This window comes from Psittacula echo (assembly GCF_963264785.1).
Source record: "Psittacula echo genome assembly, chromosome: 15".
In the NCBI taxonomy this organism is placed as follows: Eukaryota; Metazoa; Chordata; class Aves; order Psittaciformes; family Psittacidae; genus Psittacula; species Psittacula echo.
In genome coordinates, this window is record NC_137751.1 from 5,432,320 (window position 1) to 5,449,257 (window position 16,938).

Consider the following 16,938-nt stretch of genomic DNA (forward strand, 5'->3'; position numbering starts at 1 on the left):
GCTTCTCTGCATCACATGGCTATTAAGATAGAAAGGAAATAATTATTTTGCCCTTTTTAAGGCCCTTATAGCACTTGCCTGATACAACATCAAAAGACTAATAATAATTAGAAGAACAAAGTTGGGCATTTGAATATCAGAGAATGAATATTCCAAAACACAGGTTCTGCTTTGAAGCACGGATTATCTAGAATCTCCAGAAAGATGATTGTTGCTGACTGATTGTGTGCATTCTGACTCCCACACGATGCATTTAGCTGCCTCCAAAGGTTTCTGGTATCAGTTGTGCTGATACCAGCGCACAAACAAATTAATTCTCTCACACCCCTCAAATGTTCTTCCATTTCAATTCAAACTGTAGCCCTTCCCACATCCAGCACCATGTTTTCTGTCCAATTATATTATAGATATTAAAAATACCACCGGAACTTCAAATCCAAGAAGTAAAATGCTTTGTAAATAAAATGAATTCCACCTCATGATGACCTTTTCCTTGGCATTAATTCCCCTGTGGCTGGGTGCATCTGAGCGTGTCTATGTCTCATTTGGGTCCCCATCTCAGTGTGGGCACTGGCAGAGGGACACGTAATTAAACCCATCCATTATAAAACACATCTGGGAGTAGAACCGGGGATTTGGCTCCCAAAGCCCATTGCTCCAGCCCTGCTCACCCAATCCCTGGCACAACACGGGTGCTCTGGCGGCAAAGGTGAGAACAAAGAGGTTGTTCTGCTTGAGGTAGACCACATATTTAGGTACCACAAAATAGCTGTAGATTGTCTTTTCCATTACAGTAACTTCTACAGTGTTTTCTACCTACTGAAGATGACTGTGGCCCTTAAACTGGCCCAATTCCTATGAAAATCCACCTTGAAAAGCCCAAAACACCCATCCTCTAGCACAATCCTGCCCAGCACACGGCTGGGCCATTCCTAATATCCAGGCTCAACCCTCTGCTCCAGAAGAGCAGCAGCAATTAAGGACAATCTGGCAAATGAAAAGGATTCAAGTCATCCCCATCCCTATTTCCCTGATGACTGAGCAGAGTCTGCACTGGCGAGAGCAGCCCTGAAGGTCAGAGCCCTTAGAGATTGCAGGCAGCATGTATGCAGGTTAAAGCATAGCGGTTCTTTCAAGGTGGCTATTTATACACCAGGAATTAAGAGGGAGCCCAAACTCACTTCATGGAGGACAGCAAAGAGTCACTATGACAACTTTGAGAAGAGATGTTTAAAGAGAAAAATACCGGTAGGTCATGGAAACATCCAGAAGGAAAAGCTCTTTTCGGAAGGTTAAAATGAGTAAGATGGAAAAGAGGTACCTAGAGACAAGCTCTGCTTAAAATAACAGATTTAAATGTTTCTATGCCAAAAAAATCATGGGATCACCTCAGGATAATTCTCCAGTGCCAGATCCTGCAGCTAAGGATAGGGAGAGAGCACTCTCCTCTGGAAAACCAGGCTCCTGGAATGCCTGGGAGCTCTCGGGGCGCTCCAAGTGACTCAAAGCACAGCCCCAGCACTCCCACAGGCTCCTCCATCTCAGGGCAGCAGTGGGGTGCAGCAGAGGGGACCCTAACTTTCCCCTTGCTTCACCCACTCAGACATCCCATAGCATCCCAGTGCTGTGGGTGTCTAGATAGCGACAAACTGCATGACACAAAGCCTCTTGCTGATGCTCTCATAGGCAATGACCTCAGTAGGGGGGTTCTGCCTCTACCTTTCACATTACCAATCTCAGTAATTAATAACCACCCTCTAAGAGCCAGTATGAACATACTCCTGTAACACAGAATCCTCAGTGCTGTTGCAGTCCCTGGAGATGGGGATAATCCAGCCCAGGAGTTGTGCAAACGCAGGTTCAGACGTGGGAGTACAACTGGAGTTAAATTTCCAGAGCAAGGTACGTGGAGTATCCCCACTTCATTTTAATTGATCCTGCCAAGCAAGATTGATTATCTGTGAAAGGGCATATTAACACTAGAGAAGTAAACAAGGATCTCTGCTAGCAGGAAGCAGATGCCATGAGACAGTAGTGACTCTGCTTTCAGAGAGCACAAAATCCTCTGGAAATGGAGAAAACCAGGAAAACTTCATAGAATTCTTTCTGAACAGAAGGAGAAAAGGATGGTTTGTGTAGGAGAGCAGCACTGGTGAGGTTCCCAGTACAGGAAAAATGCTCCCAGCACAGGAAAAGCCCTGGTTGTCACAGTTCAGTCTGACAGTGCCCACTTCACAGGGTTTATGGAAGGGGTCTGGAACAGACCAGTGGTGTGTGCAGGGACCACCAGGACCATCAGGTTCCCACTGCACAGCTCACGCCCCTGACTTGGGATCTCTTCAAAGCAAGTTTCAAGAGGAACATTGCCAGCAGTTTTGATGGGCTTTGATGGTTGAGTGGCCTAAAGCTGCTCTACTGGAGGTCCCAAGTTGGATTTGCACTGTGAGGATGCAGCACATGCCCCATGCTGCAGGTCTCAGCGTATCTGACGGTCACACTCGATCTCACCTCCTACTCCCTTCTTCCCAACTACAGCTTTGCCAAAATGCCACCACCACAACCAACCTCTACTTAGAGTTGCAAGGGGAAAACAATATATTCTTTCTCCTTTTACTACAGGCTAAAGCAATACTAACGTGAAAAGCCACACACGCAGGGCAAACGCGGCAGCTGAAGTCACATCCTGTTCCTTCATTACAGTAACAAATGTGTTCGACAGTAATTATCCAAAGGGGAGAATTCCAAATCTTCTCATCTTGCTCCCTCCTAATTAATTAATAGTTTAAATGTCATCATGATGGGAAGCGCTCATCAGAAGCCGAATCTGCTGCCATGATTTACAACTCTGCCTCCAAAGGCTCTGAAGCAGTGGCACCCCGGGGTTAAATTTAATTCAAAAACCTAAGGCTCTTATGGTGCTCCTGCCCAGTTTTGCTCTGAAACTCCCCCAATGAGTGAGTGGTGCGAGGGGAAGATGGGGGGGGGGGGGTGTGGAGCACTTCCTTTCCCTGGATTTTGGGGGTTTTGTCATCATTAAGTTGGAAAGTGAAAGATTAAATGAAAATCAGTCGTTTGTCAACTTGTTCCAGCTTTGTTGCAGATGGCAATTGAGGGCCAAGCCTGCTGCGGCACTCAGCAAAGCTGATCTAAAGAGGGGCCCTCGTGCTTAGTGAGTGTCTGTGTCAGAGCTTCTAATCCCGGCTGGAAAGGGAGCTCAGCACTCCAGCTCGAGAACAATGAGGGAAAGGATGCTGCCTGCTTGCAGAGAGCACCGTGGTCCTTGCTCCCAGGCAGCTTCCCCCTGCACTGAGCATTCAGCTCTTCATTCCCAGCAGCTCTGGACTGCAGTAATTAGAAGCTGCACTTAATGTGGCCTCTCCTCCTGCAAGAGGTTTGTGCCAGCAACCCAAAGCGCTGAGCTAAAGGCAGCATCACACCCAAGTGTCCCAGAGCCCTCAGCTTTCTTCCACTCTCCCTTTCCAAGCAGTTCTTCAACCTTGGAGCTATCAAAACCCTTCTGGTGTGCACCAAACAGTGCTCCCATGAAGGAGAGGCAGACGCAAGTTTGGAACCAGAGCAGCTTTGCACACCTGCAGCCCCAGTAACTGTATGAGAAGTCAAGACGCAGCTAACCCTGCCTGCCAAGCTTTCCAAGTGCTCACACGAGGCAAGATGATGCCCGAGCTTATGATTGCTGCATAGTTTTATACCCACCAAAATCACCTTTTTGGGGAATAAACTACACTTGGAGCCTTAAGGGAAAGTCCTCAAAACAGGAAGCTGCAAAGTAAAACTGATCACCAAAATGCCTGTGAACAATTAACAATTCTCCACCCTTTAGAACTGGTTTTGTAAATATTAATTTACCAAGAAGACCTTTACAGCAGTCTGCCCAGGTCATTCCACACGAAACCAGCACTATATTATCTACAAGCATCATGTGCCCAACGGCAGAGTAGTCTCATGGGGACTCACGTGGGGAAAATGTCTCATGTACTCAGAGAAGCCTATACAGTGATCTGGACATTAAAATATCCAGAGGCCAGCTGGGAATGTCGCCTTCAGCAGATGCCCATTCCCATACAGGTATCCACATAACTCCCTGAGCTGCAGAAGATGCTCAGCACCTTCAGAGTGCCATTACAGGTCTCCCAGAGAACTTAGCACCCTGTGTCCTGCAAAGCTCATTCTAGTTTAGCTACACTTGAGCTGACAAAGCCCAGATTTTCTGCTACAAAAGGACGGGATTCAACACAACAGCAGTGAATGACCCAGGGCATATAACTACAGCCACCAGCCACGTGTCCTTCACCATGTGGCTGGATGTCACATCAACCTGCTCGCCTGCTTCACCCATCCCCTGCCCTTCCTTGCACACACGTATGCAGACACATGCACACGCATTTCAAACCCGTGAGGTAGAAAAAGGGAAATTACAGATATTTATTTGCCAACTTTGCACATTTTCCACCTCCCCCCCTTCCTATAAAACAACTCTTTTATTCCCAAGAAGGAATGGGGGGTGGAAGCTTGTTATTTTTCTATTTCAGATAAAAGGTTGGCAAAAGAAGAACCCGATTCATGTCATTGTATTTCCTTATTGTCTGCATTAACCTTCCCCATGGTTACTTGTTCTTTGTAATGTTACACTTGTCTTGCTGCAACACATGAATACCCGAGCCAATTTTGTCATGCAAATGAATTCAGTTGGATTGTAAATTGTGTGAAGGAGCATTAGTTTATCAGGAACCCGCCTGCATGCTGTGCCCAACTGATTTCTCCTATTCACACCAAGAGTGCAATGTTTTCCAGTTGATCCTGAATGTCCATTCGAAAGCTGGGAGGGGGGGTGTGTGTATTATTAGCATTATTATTATTATTTGTAAGGACTTTTACATTTGCATTTACTTATTTATTCCGTCAGTCACAAAGCTGTATTCCTTTTCTAAAGCCTGATTTATATAATCAAAACCCACGGCTATGGCATCAAGAATGAAATATTACTGCAACCCATGTTTGGATTTATTGTAAGCCTGAATGGAAGGCTCGTCCCTATGCTGGTAAGGAACAGATATTATAATCTGTGAGCCGTCAGGTAGAGATTGTTGCTGGCATTTCACACTCGAAAATGAGAATATTTCTACCAAGGTCAATACCTGTATTTAGAGTGACATTTCTTCAGCCAACCCTGGGGTTATCACCAATCTGGAAAACCCACTCTGGACAGAGACACAAGCACTGTATCTACACAGCAACCTCCTCCCCTCTGGCTGCCAATCATCCCAGAAAGGCACTGCAAGGAAATTCCTGAGCTTCCCTTAGCTCACTCCTGAATCCTCATCTAATTGCATGTCTGCACAGCAGAGGGGAACGCTGCCCATGTTAAGGCCCTGATCCCAACCACCTCAGGCCCAGTAGCTGCAACGCCACTCACAATTACTTACCCCAAATCCAGCCCTGTCCCCCAAACCAGTGCACATGTTCACCCTCCCCGCATCATTTCAACACCAGGTTTGTCAGGAACAGCTCACACGACTTTGCTTTTGAGTTGGAAACCAAACCCAGGATCTAATTTTGGTGCCCATGGCAAAACTGAAGCTGGAAACACAGACCAGATACCAACAACCAACCCTTTGGCCTGCCTTGATTTGTAGCCAGACACAGAATTATCAGTAAGTTGGTGGCAACAGCAGAGCAACCTCCAAATCAAGTGCAACAGCCTTATTGCTGCTCTTATCTCCCTGCAGACCAGGCACTGTTTCACTGGGAAGCTGCAGAAATTAAACCAGAATTCACATTTCCTCACAATTTTCTTGCAGAATTACAGATGGAGTCAATGGGCTGCCAGGCATCTGATCATACCTGATTAACCAACACAAACCAGGACTATCATGGGCATTGCCTTTCAGGCACAGATGGAGAAATGGCAGTGGCATCCTTCCTCTCCCCATGGCGCAAGATGCAAGGACCATGCAGACCAGCTCTATACCCTCACACAAGAGCACCAAGATGTGAGACTGCTGCTTTGTATGTCACCATGCTCACAGAGCTATTGGGAAGTCTGCAATGCCCAAGAACTTCCAAGAGACTTCACTGAGCTGCCATGTCTGCCTCATTCCCAAGGTTGTATTCTGCTGAGTAGCCATGGCAGTGTCTGCTCCTCCTGCCACCAAACCACCCTACAATGACAACAGAAGAATGGGATGCATTTCACAACGTCATGAGCAGATGGACTGGGCTCTGACCCACAGAGGACAGCACTTTGTGGGCCATGGCACATAAGCAGAGGGAAGCAGTGAGGGCAGCTGCATCCTTTGGGCACTGCAGTAGCAAATCTGACATGAATGGGCTGGGAAGACTCTTCTGGGTTCTGATCTCGGGGGACTGCCCCATCTAATCAGCCTTGAAATACACCGGCAGCTCAGTGGGTAGATCCTTGCCCTGCATGCACCATATGGAGAGCAGATTAGGAGCCTCTGGGGCCACTAATCCAGCACAATCAGTAAAAAGGCACTTGGTTTAGTTATTAAAGCTGGGCCTTGGGACCAGGCTCTGGCAACGCAGCTTCACAGCTTCACCCAGCTCCTGCGCCTCGGTTTCTGCAACCGCAAAAAATCCTTCTCCTCACTCCAGGACCATTAGAAACCAATTCCAGTTTAGGAAGTACCTGTTAAAACCTCTGATAATCATTGTTATGGGTCTACAGAGTGCTTTTTGCAAGCTTGCCTGATAAAAACAACTAAAGGAGTGTGCTTTATCTGCTGTGGACCCAGCTTGAATTTGAACCTAATTCTTCCCACACCACACTGAAGATAAAAGATCAAACTGCAAGTGACTGAGGATGAAAAGGGAAAAGAGCAGCACTTACAAAAGAGCAATGGCAAGGAGACCTTTATCCCTTTGCACAACAGCAATATGGAAAGAATTAATGGAAAGGGCAGGGAAGCAACGCAATGGCACCAATGAAGACACCACCACTAGCAGCATGAGAGATTCACTGTCCTGTTACCATTTTAGGCTACTCCACCTGCACCCCCTGGCCAGGGTGGCTTTTCCAAGACAGAAGTTGAATCTCAAACCAAAATGACATTTTTGCTCTAGAGATCTGAAGTGAGGATGAATCCCTTCCCTGACCTCCATCAGGAAACCACCAGGCTTAGGGGTTTGTAGGGACAATAGAGGTTGAGCAGATCCCCTCCATGGTCCATGCTGCTGTTGGAGCTGCCCGCCTGCAGACAGATGTGCGCAGGGGTGCAATCAATAGGAAGGCAGCACTGGTCACTCCACAGTAAGCACTCCTGGTATTTATGGCCAGGCTGCGGAGTAAACAGGGCTCAAGCCTGTGTCATTATAACTTCTGCAAAATAATGATGCTGCCTTTAGTTTTTTTGCTATAATTTATGCCCAATGCACTAGCGCCAGTCACTCAATACTGTAGAGTCTGCAGAGGTGGAGATAGCCCTTAATGAGAAGAGGTTTTGCCTTTATCTCCTTTATACTTCAACCATTATCTTCCTCCAGTCTATAACCATGCGGTTACCATTGACAATAATGCTCAGAGGCAACAAATGCTGATGAGTTTTCTATGCAGTCTTCACAATAAGTCTATCAAAACAACCTCGAAAAATTATGAACCCTAGTGACAGACAAATAGAACCAGCTTCAGCACGAATTTACAGCCCAAATGCAACGTTCCTTTTAATTCTTCAGGCTTTTCTTATCTCTGCTGTTCCTCTTCTGGCTAGGAGATAACAGTAATTCTTCTGTATGCTGGGCTGGGTTTTTTTTTCCAACTGAGTAAGATGTTCCTCGTGTCTTTCTGCTTGCTAAAGATAAAGGGTTAAAGACCAACTTGTGTTGGTCGCTTTGTGTTGGGGGAAAAAAAAAGTAATCAGTATTCAAGAGATTGTTATCGGAGGCAAAGCGCAGAGAACAGTAATTTTGCTGCTTCAGTTCGGGTTGGGGCTCTTTTTTTTAAGGTTTTTCTCTCTTTTTTTTATGAATGCACATAATGCCTGGAGTGTTGGGGCCAGATAAAAGAATTAGTGGCAGTGCAGGGGGACGGAAGCACAAAGTACACCGGGGAATTAGACTGTCTATCTTTGTCTCTCGCAGCTCATCCCGGCAGCCGGGGCTCGCAGCTCGTAAACAATTTAATCTTGGTGCTACAGTTAAAATACAAAGCCAGCCAACCTCCTTCTGCCCAAACGGGGAGTGGGGATGGAAAGGGGGGAATGGGGGGATAGAATGGTGGGGAGCGGGGAGGGAATGGTGGAATGGGGGGGGGAAAGGAGGTGGCAATTAGAGAAGGGAGAAATCAAAAAAGGGCTGACACAAACTTTTCCGCCTCAGTTTAACCTCTTGCCTTCCACCATCAGCATCATTTTCCAGCCAGAAATTCAGGAGGATATTTTATATCTCGCCAACCAGCTCCACCTCCCATATGTTTTCCCCATCCTCTCTCCTCTCCACCCTCCCCATCTCCAGCTCAGAAGCTTCCCATTGTTGGTGGCTGAGAATTCCTTTGGCTCACAGGTTCAAAAGCTAAACAGATTAACTCGTGTAGGGAGAGGGGGAAGAAATAAAATAAGACATAAGGCTTCTTCCCTTTCCCAGCAGGAGCATGGGTTCTGGCTGTACAACACAAATACAACACGGTTGTATCTCGCTCCTTGCCATCCAGGGGAGTTAGGGCAGTCATAGCCTAGGAACAGGAAAAATTCATGTACAGGGACCAGTGCCTGAGCCCAGCTCCTGATCCACACTGTATGGGATGGGAATGGCCAGGTAGTCCATCCATCTCCATGAGAGAAAGGTGGTGGATGCTCCAGGCAGGGTGGGAAGGAGATTTGCCCTTGTCTGTGCAAGGCACCTGTGTTGCCTTTGAGAGTCACCTCTGCTCAGTGAGCAGCATCCTGTGTTTAGAGGTTTCCCAACCAGAGGCAAAAGGTACCACAAGCACCCCAGGTGAGAATGTGCTTAACATCGTGCTGGAGGGAGGCAGCTTTGGAGCTTTCCTAAATCAAGGCTTAAGCTCTGGAGACTGATCAAGATGGACCAACCAGCCCATAGAGACCAGTGATGACTCCTGCTCTGCAACTACTGCAACAAGCCCAACCGAACAAGCAAGCCCAGAGAAAAAAACGCCTAGAGGAAGACGCAATTTCAGCATCAGAATTCCCTTAAAACCATTTACACAGCACTTCTACTCCTCACTTCTGAACAAAAGCTTCTCTCTGGGAGGAGTCACTCTTCTTCATCACCAAAGTCATGTCTTTGGGGCAGTAATTGTCAGGGATTAACACATGAACTAAACACTCATGGGTTGGACTGTGCAGTCATTCCTCCCACATGCCAATCAGTATAAAAAGAATCCATTTTTGGCTATTGGTCCTTAACCAATCTGCGCATCACCCCTCAATATCACTCGTACATAAGTGACATTTACAGGATAATAACCCAAAGGCTTAACACACCAGCCCAGGAAAGCAGAACTGTGTTACGGTGTCTGGGATGAAAACAGCACGGGGCCAGCTTGCTCTTTCTGACCACCCAAATGACATTTTCTCTGCAGGCTCTAACATCCACTAACACGTATGAGCCCCTCTCTTACCTACTGTATCTGCCTTTGAGATTGCAGCAGAGACAAACTACTTCTAGTACCAAACTACTTTCAGTTGATTTTTTCATTTGGCTGAAGACAGATCGGGTACACAACCAGAAAATCAGAATAAAATAGTAGAAACATAAGACTCTGAGGAAGAAATCGGGACTAATCAATACCACCAGAAGGTGCTGCATATCAAAGCCGGAGGTGCATGGAAAGGCTGAAAGCGAAGCAAAGCGGATGCTCACACGCATGGCTCTGTCGCTGCACATCACTGCCATGAACATTAATTCAGACACTTCTTTTCTTGCACATACTGAGCAGAAAGGGGAAATAGTTAAATGATGTTAATGTTTTTTAGATTAGGGGACAAGGAGATCCAGTTTAAGAGTCAAAGGCTGCTCTCACCCAAGGTTTTGTTTTAGAAAGGAGTGCAGAAGTTAATGAACCCAGAATAACCTTTAATTTTCAGTGTCCCTTCGCTGTCTATTCACTCAGCATTCATGGCAGTGGCATTGCTCCTAATGAATGACTTGGTATTCAAGTAGCTCTCACAGTATTACTTATGTGTCTGATCTCTCCTAATGGAAAAACTGATTGTCACTGGGAAGTTATGAGGAAATATTAAAAAGATCTGATCCACAGTGAAAGTTTCTTCACTCTAAACGAAACTGCCAGATAACAAATGCAAATAAATTTGGGGAGCTTATTGGCACTGAAGTTTAGTGCCTTGATAATTTATATCTTTACTGAGAAGCATCTGATCTCCAACTTAAATGGAACCAGGAGAAGAGGAATCACCCTCCTTCCTGAATCCTTCCACCAGCAATCACAGCCTCTCTGAGCCTCGTGTTTATATCACAGCTAATTTGTTTTATATCCATGCTGAGGTAAGGATTCCTCACTAAACCAATGGAATTTCTCCTGATTTTTAAGTTATTTACACTGTGCTATACATACATTCATAGAGAAACCGTGGTGTGCATCCATCTCCTCCCCTGCCTCCTGGGGGCCTCTCTTCAGCCGCCCACTGCTCAGCTCCCGCAGAAGCTGCTGCAGGAGGCAGGCAGTGGGAATTCCATATCCCCACCTAGCAGGTCATATCCCTCCAGTTTATCACCCTGGTGCGCATCCAGCCTCACTCAGCACCCAAGGCCCTCTGGTCAGAGATGCTCACAGTCTCCTCAGTGTCTGCCACCCCGTTTCTACTGTATCACAGTAGTTTAAAAAGGCACCTGGATCTCTTGAGTGTCCTGAAGGAGGATGCATAAAGATAAAAATACTAACAGAGGCAGATACACTGTGCTCCTGCTTTCTGCTTCCATTAAAGCAGCAAGAGAGGAGGCCTCCGGGATTCCCATTTGACCTACACAAGCCTGGAATCATGTTAGGGTGGTTAAGGTGGAACTCAGACTAACCTCAGAATGGTTAGGGTTGGAAGTGACCTTGAAGATCATGCAGTTCCATGGAATGATTTTCACTATTAACAGTTGCATAAACCAGGAAGAGCAAAATAATTCACGATTTCCATCCAGGGAAGATGTAGGCAAACCAAGCTACACATAAACCCTCTGAAAGCTTTCCTTATGATTTGTATATTTGAGCAGGCTTTGGCATTAAGTCTGAACTGATTGGGAAGATCAGTTCAGAGGCATCATATCAGAATACCAACAGGAGCTCCTTCTCCCTTTGTAAAACTCCCCTAGAGGTAGCAAGCATCTCCGCTCCTTGCAAGCACTTTGCAGCAGCCTTTCTTTGGGATAATAATGCTAATGAAAAATGCATGGCAATGATTAGTTCTAGCAAAACAAATTCCCTTCCCAGAAAAGCTTGGCATTAACACCACATTGGTGCCCCACCACAGACCATGCTGCTGCTCCCCACCCCAGGCAGCTCTCCTTCCATAAAGACACCCCTGGCCCTTCGTCCTTAAAAGGGGTGAAAACCCATTGTATTGGGCTTCTTTAGCATAATCCAGCTTCCTGGAAGAAGCAATACTTTAATGCCTTCCGAGAACTGTGTTTTAGTTCTAGCACTGTCTTCCCAAGCAGCCAAGCTACAGCTTTCAGTTCAATTCAACGTTACCAGGCAGGGGTGATAATTCTATACGGGTCTGCTTGGCAAACACCAGACATCGTTGCTCTCCATGCACCTGCACATTGCTACAGCTGCAGTCCCGTCCTCTTGGCTAGAAAGACTTCCCGATGTTGAAGCATCTCCATGCACCACGTTCCTGCACCAAGCTGCATGTGGCTCGGGATGGGCAAAACCTGAAGCCTTCCACAACCCAAGCTCCTCACACAGAGACAGCCCTGCACTTCCACACTGCCTCCAGCACCATTGGCATCCCACCATCACCAACAGACTGACCCACACCCATGGGTGGCTGTCCCCTCCTTTATCCAACTGGTGGGATCTTCTTTCCTGCAGCAATGGCCACCATCACGCTACCTGAACCTGAATCAGTGTGAGGTGCTGAGGAAGAGGAGAGCCCCACAGCTCTGTCTGGCACCTCGGGGGACACACACGTGTGAAATGTCTCAAAGCTCCTCTCTGCAGCCCCAGCCACCCATGGTTAGTGTCAGGCTGGCTCACGGGGCTTTGTTGTGGCACTGCCAGATGGGGTGGGCTGGGGGTCAGCCCTGGCAGCGGGACACAGAGCTGCTTTACTCACTGCAGCGTGAAAAACATCACCCTCCTTGGGCTTGGGTTGTGTTTGATTCCCTGCTTCTTCCCTTTCCACTTCCACACAGCTGTTAAGGAGACAGTTTGCTGGAGCCAGACAAACGCAGACAGGCCCCGGGCGGCTGCTGCCGGGGGGCCCGGCGCTGGGAGCGGGCACACAGGGCAATGTGGCACTTTTGGTGTAAACATGTGGCATGTTGGCGTGCCAAAAGCCTGGTTGGTGGCCTCTATTTGTTTATCAAAGAGCTTGTCAGGTTCATTTACACACGTCACCGCCTGCATGTGCTTGAAGAGAGAGGGGAAACACATTGTCTGCCCGGTTCCCAGTGAGCCCTGCAGCTTCACTGCCTTGGGACCAGAGGGCTGCTGGAGCTGCAAGCAGGAAAATGCATCCTCCTGGATCACCCTGTCCTCCCGCTCTGGGAGCAAAGGCCAGCAGGAGGGTCTTAGTGAGATCTTCAAACCACCATCCTCTGCCAGCCTGAGAAACACCACTTTTAAGCAGTGTGAATGTCAAGACCTGCCCTTTCATACACACCCTGGCTCTTCCTAAAGCCAAGCTTTTGCTCTGGGGTCCGGGGAAGGCAAAATTTAGATGCTGTGTGATGGGAAGAACACCAAAATGAGAAAGTTTTGATTCTTTTTCTGTGCTGTTTGCTGCGTTTTGCAAGGAAACTGGTTCTGGAATGGCTATCACCTGTCAAAATTGCTACCAGGAGATAACACTGCTTTTAACCAGCTCTGAAACACTACTTGAGTGAAGTGGAACAGGATTGAACCAAAAGGGTTTTACCTCCCCAGTATTAAGTGCATATTGAAGATTTAAGTAGCAATTAAGGTTGCTGTAGAAGATGGCAAAACAGAGTGTTTATTTTCCAGAGAGAAGGCAAAAAAGGAGCGAAAGAAAGAGGGAAAAAAAAGGGAAAAAACCCAGCAATTAGGAGAATAGACTGGGGGGGAAATATTAAATGGATGTTTCTGCACAAAAAAACCCTGGCTGACAACGTTTCTGCTTTGTAAGGGGGAAATGACTGTAACGCAGTGTTTACATAGCAGAAATCAGTGGAAATTATGCTGTCACACTGACATCTGTAGGAGAAGGACAATTTTAAAATTACACTGTTCAACACCTTTAATGATTTGTAACACAAGAGGTGTGGCTACTCCTATTAAATGTGTTGCCAAATCAATAAAAGGCATAATTGGAGTTGTTAGAGCAAATTATAGCACCACCGCTATGTTGCAATACAATGTTCCCTTGTAAACTGCTATTACGGGTAAAGCTGTATTTCTCTCTTATTTGGCTGCTTTGTAATGAGTTGGCATTTTACTCCATAATAGTTCCACTTTCTTTTATGGAGCTTTCACTTTTACTTTCCTCTTTTGTGCAGCCTATAATTTCCCTTCCCTTCCTCTCTGCCTGTTGACAACTGGTCTATACACGGCTGAAAACAGCCCCGAGGTTATAAACTATATTATTTAACATTATTTGTAATCTTTTTCAATTGGAAGTCAAGGGGGGAGGCACAACATTCAGAATCTGAGATGGCTTTAGGCTTGGTGCTTGCTTTCCTGGAGCGGGGCGGGAGGGATGGGAAGATGTTGCATAAACTCTTCAAGGGTCTTGCTACTGGCATTTCAAATGAGGGATTTGGGCTTATCTAGCTAGAGCACAAGGAGTGGCTGTGGAAGTGCTGGCAAGGCTGCATGTTATTTGTCCATCACAAGATGTGCCCTGTGTGCTGAAGTTACCAAGGTCTTGGTACTGTCTGACAGGGGACTGCTGCTTCGCTTCTAATGATGTCCCCCTAGTAAGGAGTCTAATATATATTCTAGATACAATATTGTACCTATATCCTATATATAATATTATATATATCACATTATTATCCTTATATATGCTTATCCCTATTCCATGGCTCTGCTGGGATACAGAGGCAAGCTGGTCACCACAGGGTGACTGCCTTGATTCTTCAGTGCTCACATAATGCTGCTGGGCTCTCTTGCACCCATTCAGTGCAAGGGAATGGGAGAGATTTACCATTGTCCAACAAAAGTATCCAGTTCACAGTAAAAGAAATAGAAAGGGGAAAAAAAAGAGGATAAGAGAAAGGAGAATTGATTTTGATGCTGGCTCACAGCATCCGTGTCCTCCCAGCATCCATGCTGGGCTCTGATCTCCATGGCAGGCACCATGTGACACAGAGAAGTGCCCTGTTGCTGTGGGAAAAGTTCTTTATGAAGTTATATTTGGCAACTAGAAAGCAAGTCATGAAACAAGGTGCAGTTAAAGTGAGGGGGGGGGGAATGGTGAATGATGCCATTACGAGAGTGTTTGTAATCTCCAAAAAAACCAGGAAAAATAATTGCATTGCTATTAACTAACACAGAGATGTTTGGAAATCCAGTGTTGGGCAATCATGAGAAACAAAGGGTGGATGTTGGCCTTTGACTTGTGTCTGCTTTAGCATCAGCATCAGCACCTTAAGGCCTCTCACATGGAGATGATGCTCAGGTGAGAACATTACACGCAGTTTGTGCAATAGGATTTATTTAGCCTTGTTTTATTAACTGATTTCTAGGACCTGCAATAAATCTGTTCCTTTGGTTTTATATAAAGTTTTCTTTGAGCCCTGTACCAGCTTGCGCTCAGATCCTGGCCTCTCAGCATTCACATCAAACAGGGAAACAGAGGCAAAGGGAGGCTCAGGAGCAGTTTTCCTCATGGAAGGAGCAATTTTTGAAGAGATGCATGTAAAGGACTACAAGAGCCCAAAAGAGAATGCACTCAGGTGCCCCTCATGCCCTGTCTGCATGGCTCCAGGGCCCCACATCCTCACCCACACCATCACCCCAGGAGCACAGGGGCAGCAGAAGCTGCAACAGGGGCCAGCACACACTGCAGTATAAAGACACTTCTCTGAGCTCAGCATGACCCCCCCCCCCCCGTGTTCTCCCATTGAACCAGGAGGGATTTGTTCTTCTGTTGTGATGCCATCATGCTCTGTGCACTGGAGGCACCCACTGGTGTTCACACTAGGTCAGACCCCTGGATAAGTTATGTGAGCACAGCCCGGGCAGTGCAAGGGAGGAATGCAGGCAGAGAATGCAGAAGGTGTGCTTGTAAATCCCTTGGGATATAACCCATAGCTATTCTCTTTCTGAGAGTATCAGAGGGAAAAAACGTTGCAGGTTGTCTCACAAAACTAAAGTGGTAATACCCCAAGAGCACGACCAAGCTGAACATGCAGTGGAATCCCAGGGTGGCAGTGGTAGAAGAGGATGAGCGATTCAACCCCAGGTCTGGTAAGGAGGGAGCCAACACACACGTTTGCCTCTAAACCTCAAACCCATCCAAAGGGATACCAAGGGGGCAGTGGGGAAGGAGAGGAGCAGCTCCACGTCCATGTATTCCCAGCTAGACAAGATGCAAACACCACCCCTTTGAGAAGTGGCAGATGGAAACAGGCGTTTCTCCAGGCACTGGGGTTTTGCCTCAAGTCAGAGCCCTCCTCCTGGATTCATATGCAAAAAGATGGGAGGGGGACAGCCAAAAAGAAGAGTGAGGCTCACATTTCCTATCAGCACACGTGCCCATTTCTCCTGGCTTACTGAGAATAAGAATGCATTGCTCGTAGCCCAGATGTAAAGCAGTTAATAAACAGGCTGTTAATGTGTCAGTAGACAGCAGTAGACAAGGCACACTGTCCTAGGCTCCCCCCACCTCCTCATAATCCTAATTGCATCAAATCTAATCATTTTTATGGGATAAAAAGATTTCCATAGCTGACAAAGGGTTACATTCTCAGCCCTGTTGATCCATCTAGTAAAAATTAGATAAGAAATAGATTTCTAGGCAATGCATTAAAGACAACTGGGGGGGAAGGTAAAAAAAAAAGGGGGAGATCATTTACTGCAATTCTGTGTCTCACTCCCCGGTTCAAGAAAGAAAATGTAAATGTGATGTTCGTTTGGCCACAGGCAGCTGCTTCTATCAGGCACTGCAAACTGCAGCAGGACAAAGGGGTAACTCTGGTAAAAGGAAAGGTTAATAGCAAAGCAGGAGAAGGGGGGGCTGCTCATCGGCATGTGCGGCACGTCGCAGCCTCGACACTCGGTGATGGGTTCGAACTGGGAACTGACATGAGATATAGAAGTGCTCACTGAAAATAATTCAGAGTGACGGCCGCATTGGCCTGAAAATGGAGAGGGGCTGAATCACCCAGCACTTGGCGAATATGCAGGAGCAGGGTTGCCAACTGCTCCTGATTATTCCCAGTAATAGTGTGGATTTTACTGACCACTCCTCGCCTCTCCTCACCTGCCTGCCCCCAGCAGCCCTCGTAAGTTGCAGATTCAGTGCGCTGCTGGAGGCAACGCTGCTGCTGGCTTGTGTTTTAAGCAGAAACATGCCCAAATCCCTGCACATCTGTGGTTGCATAACTGAGGGATCACATTGGGAATGCTAATAAAGAAAACCTCCAACTCCAATTCATTTCACCACAAATATCTTTACAGAGTCAAACTGCACTACTCATGCTGAAAATGAGACATATGAAAGAATCAAGGCCCAGTATACTGTATATGTATATACACTATGTATATATACATTGTGTGTATATATATATGTGTATATATATGTTGTG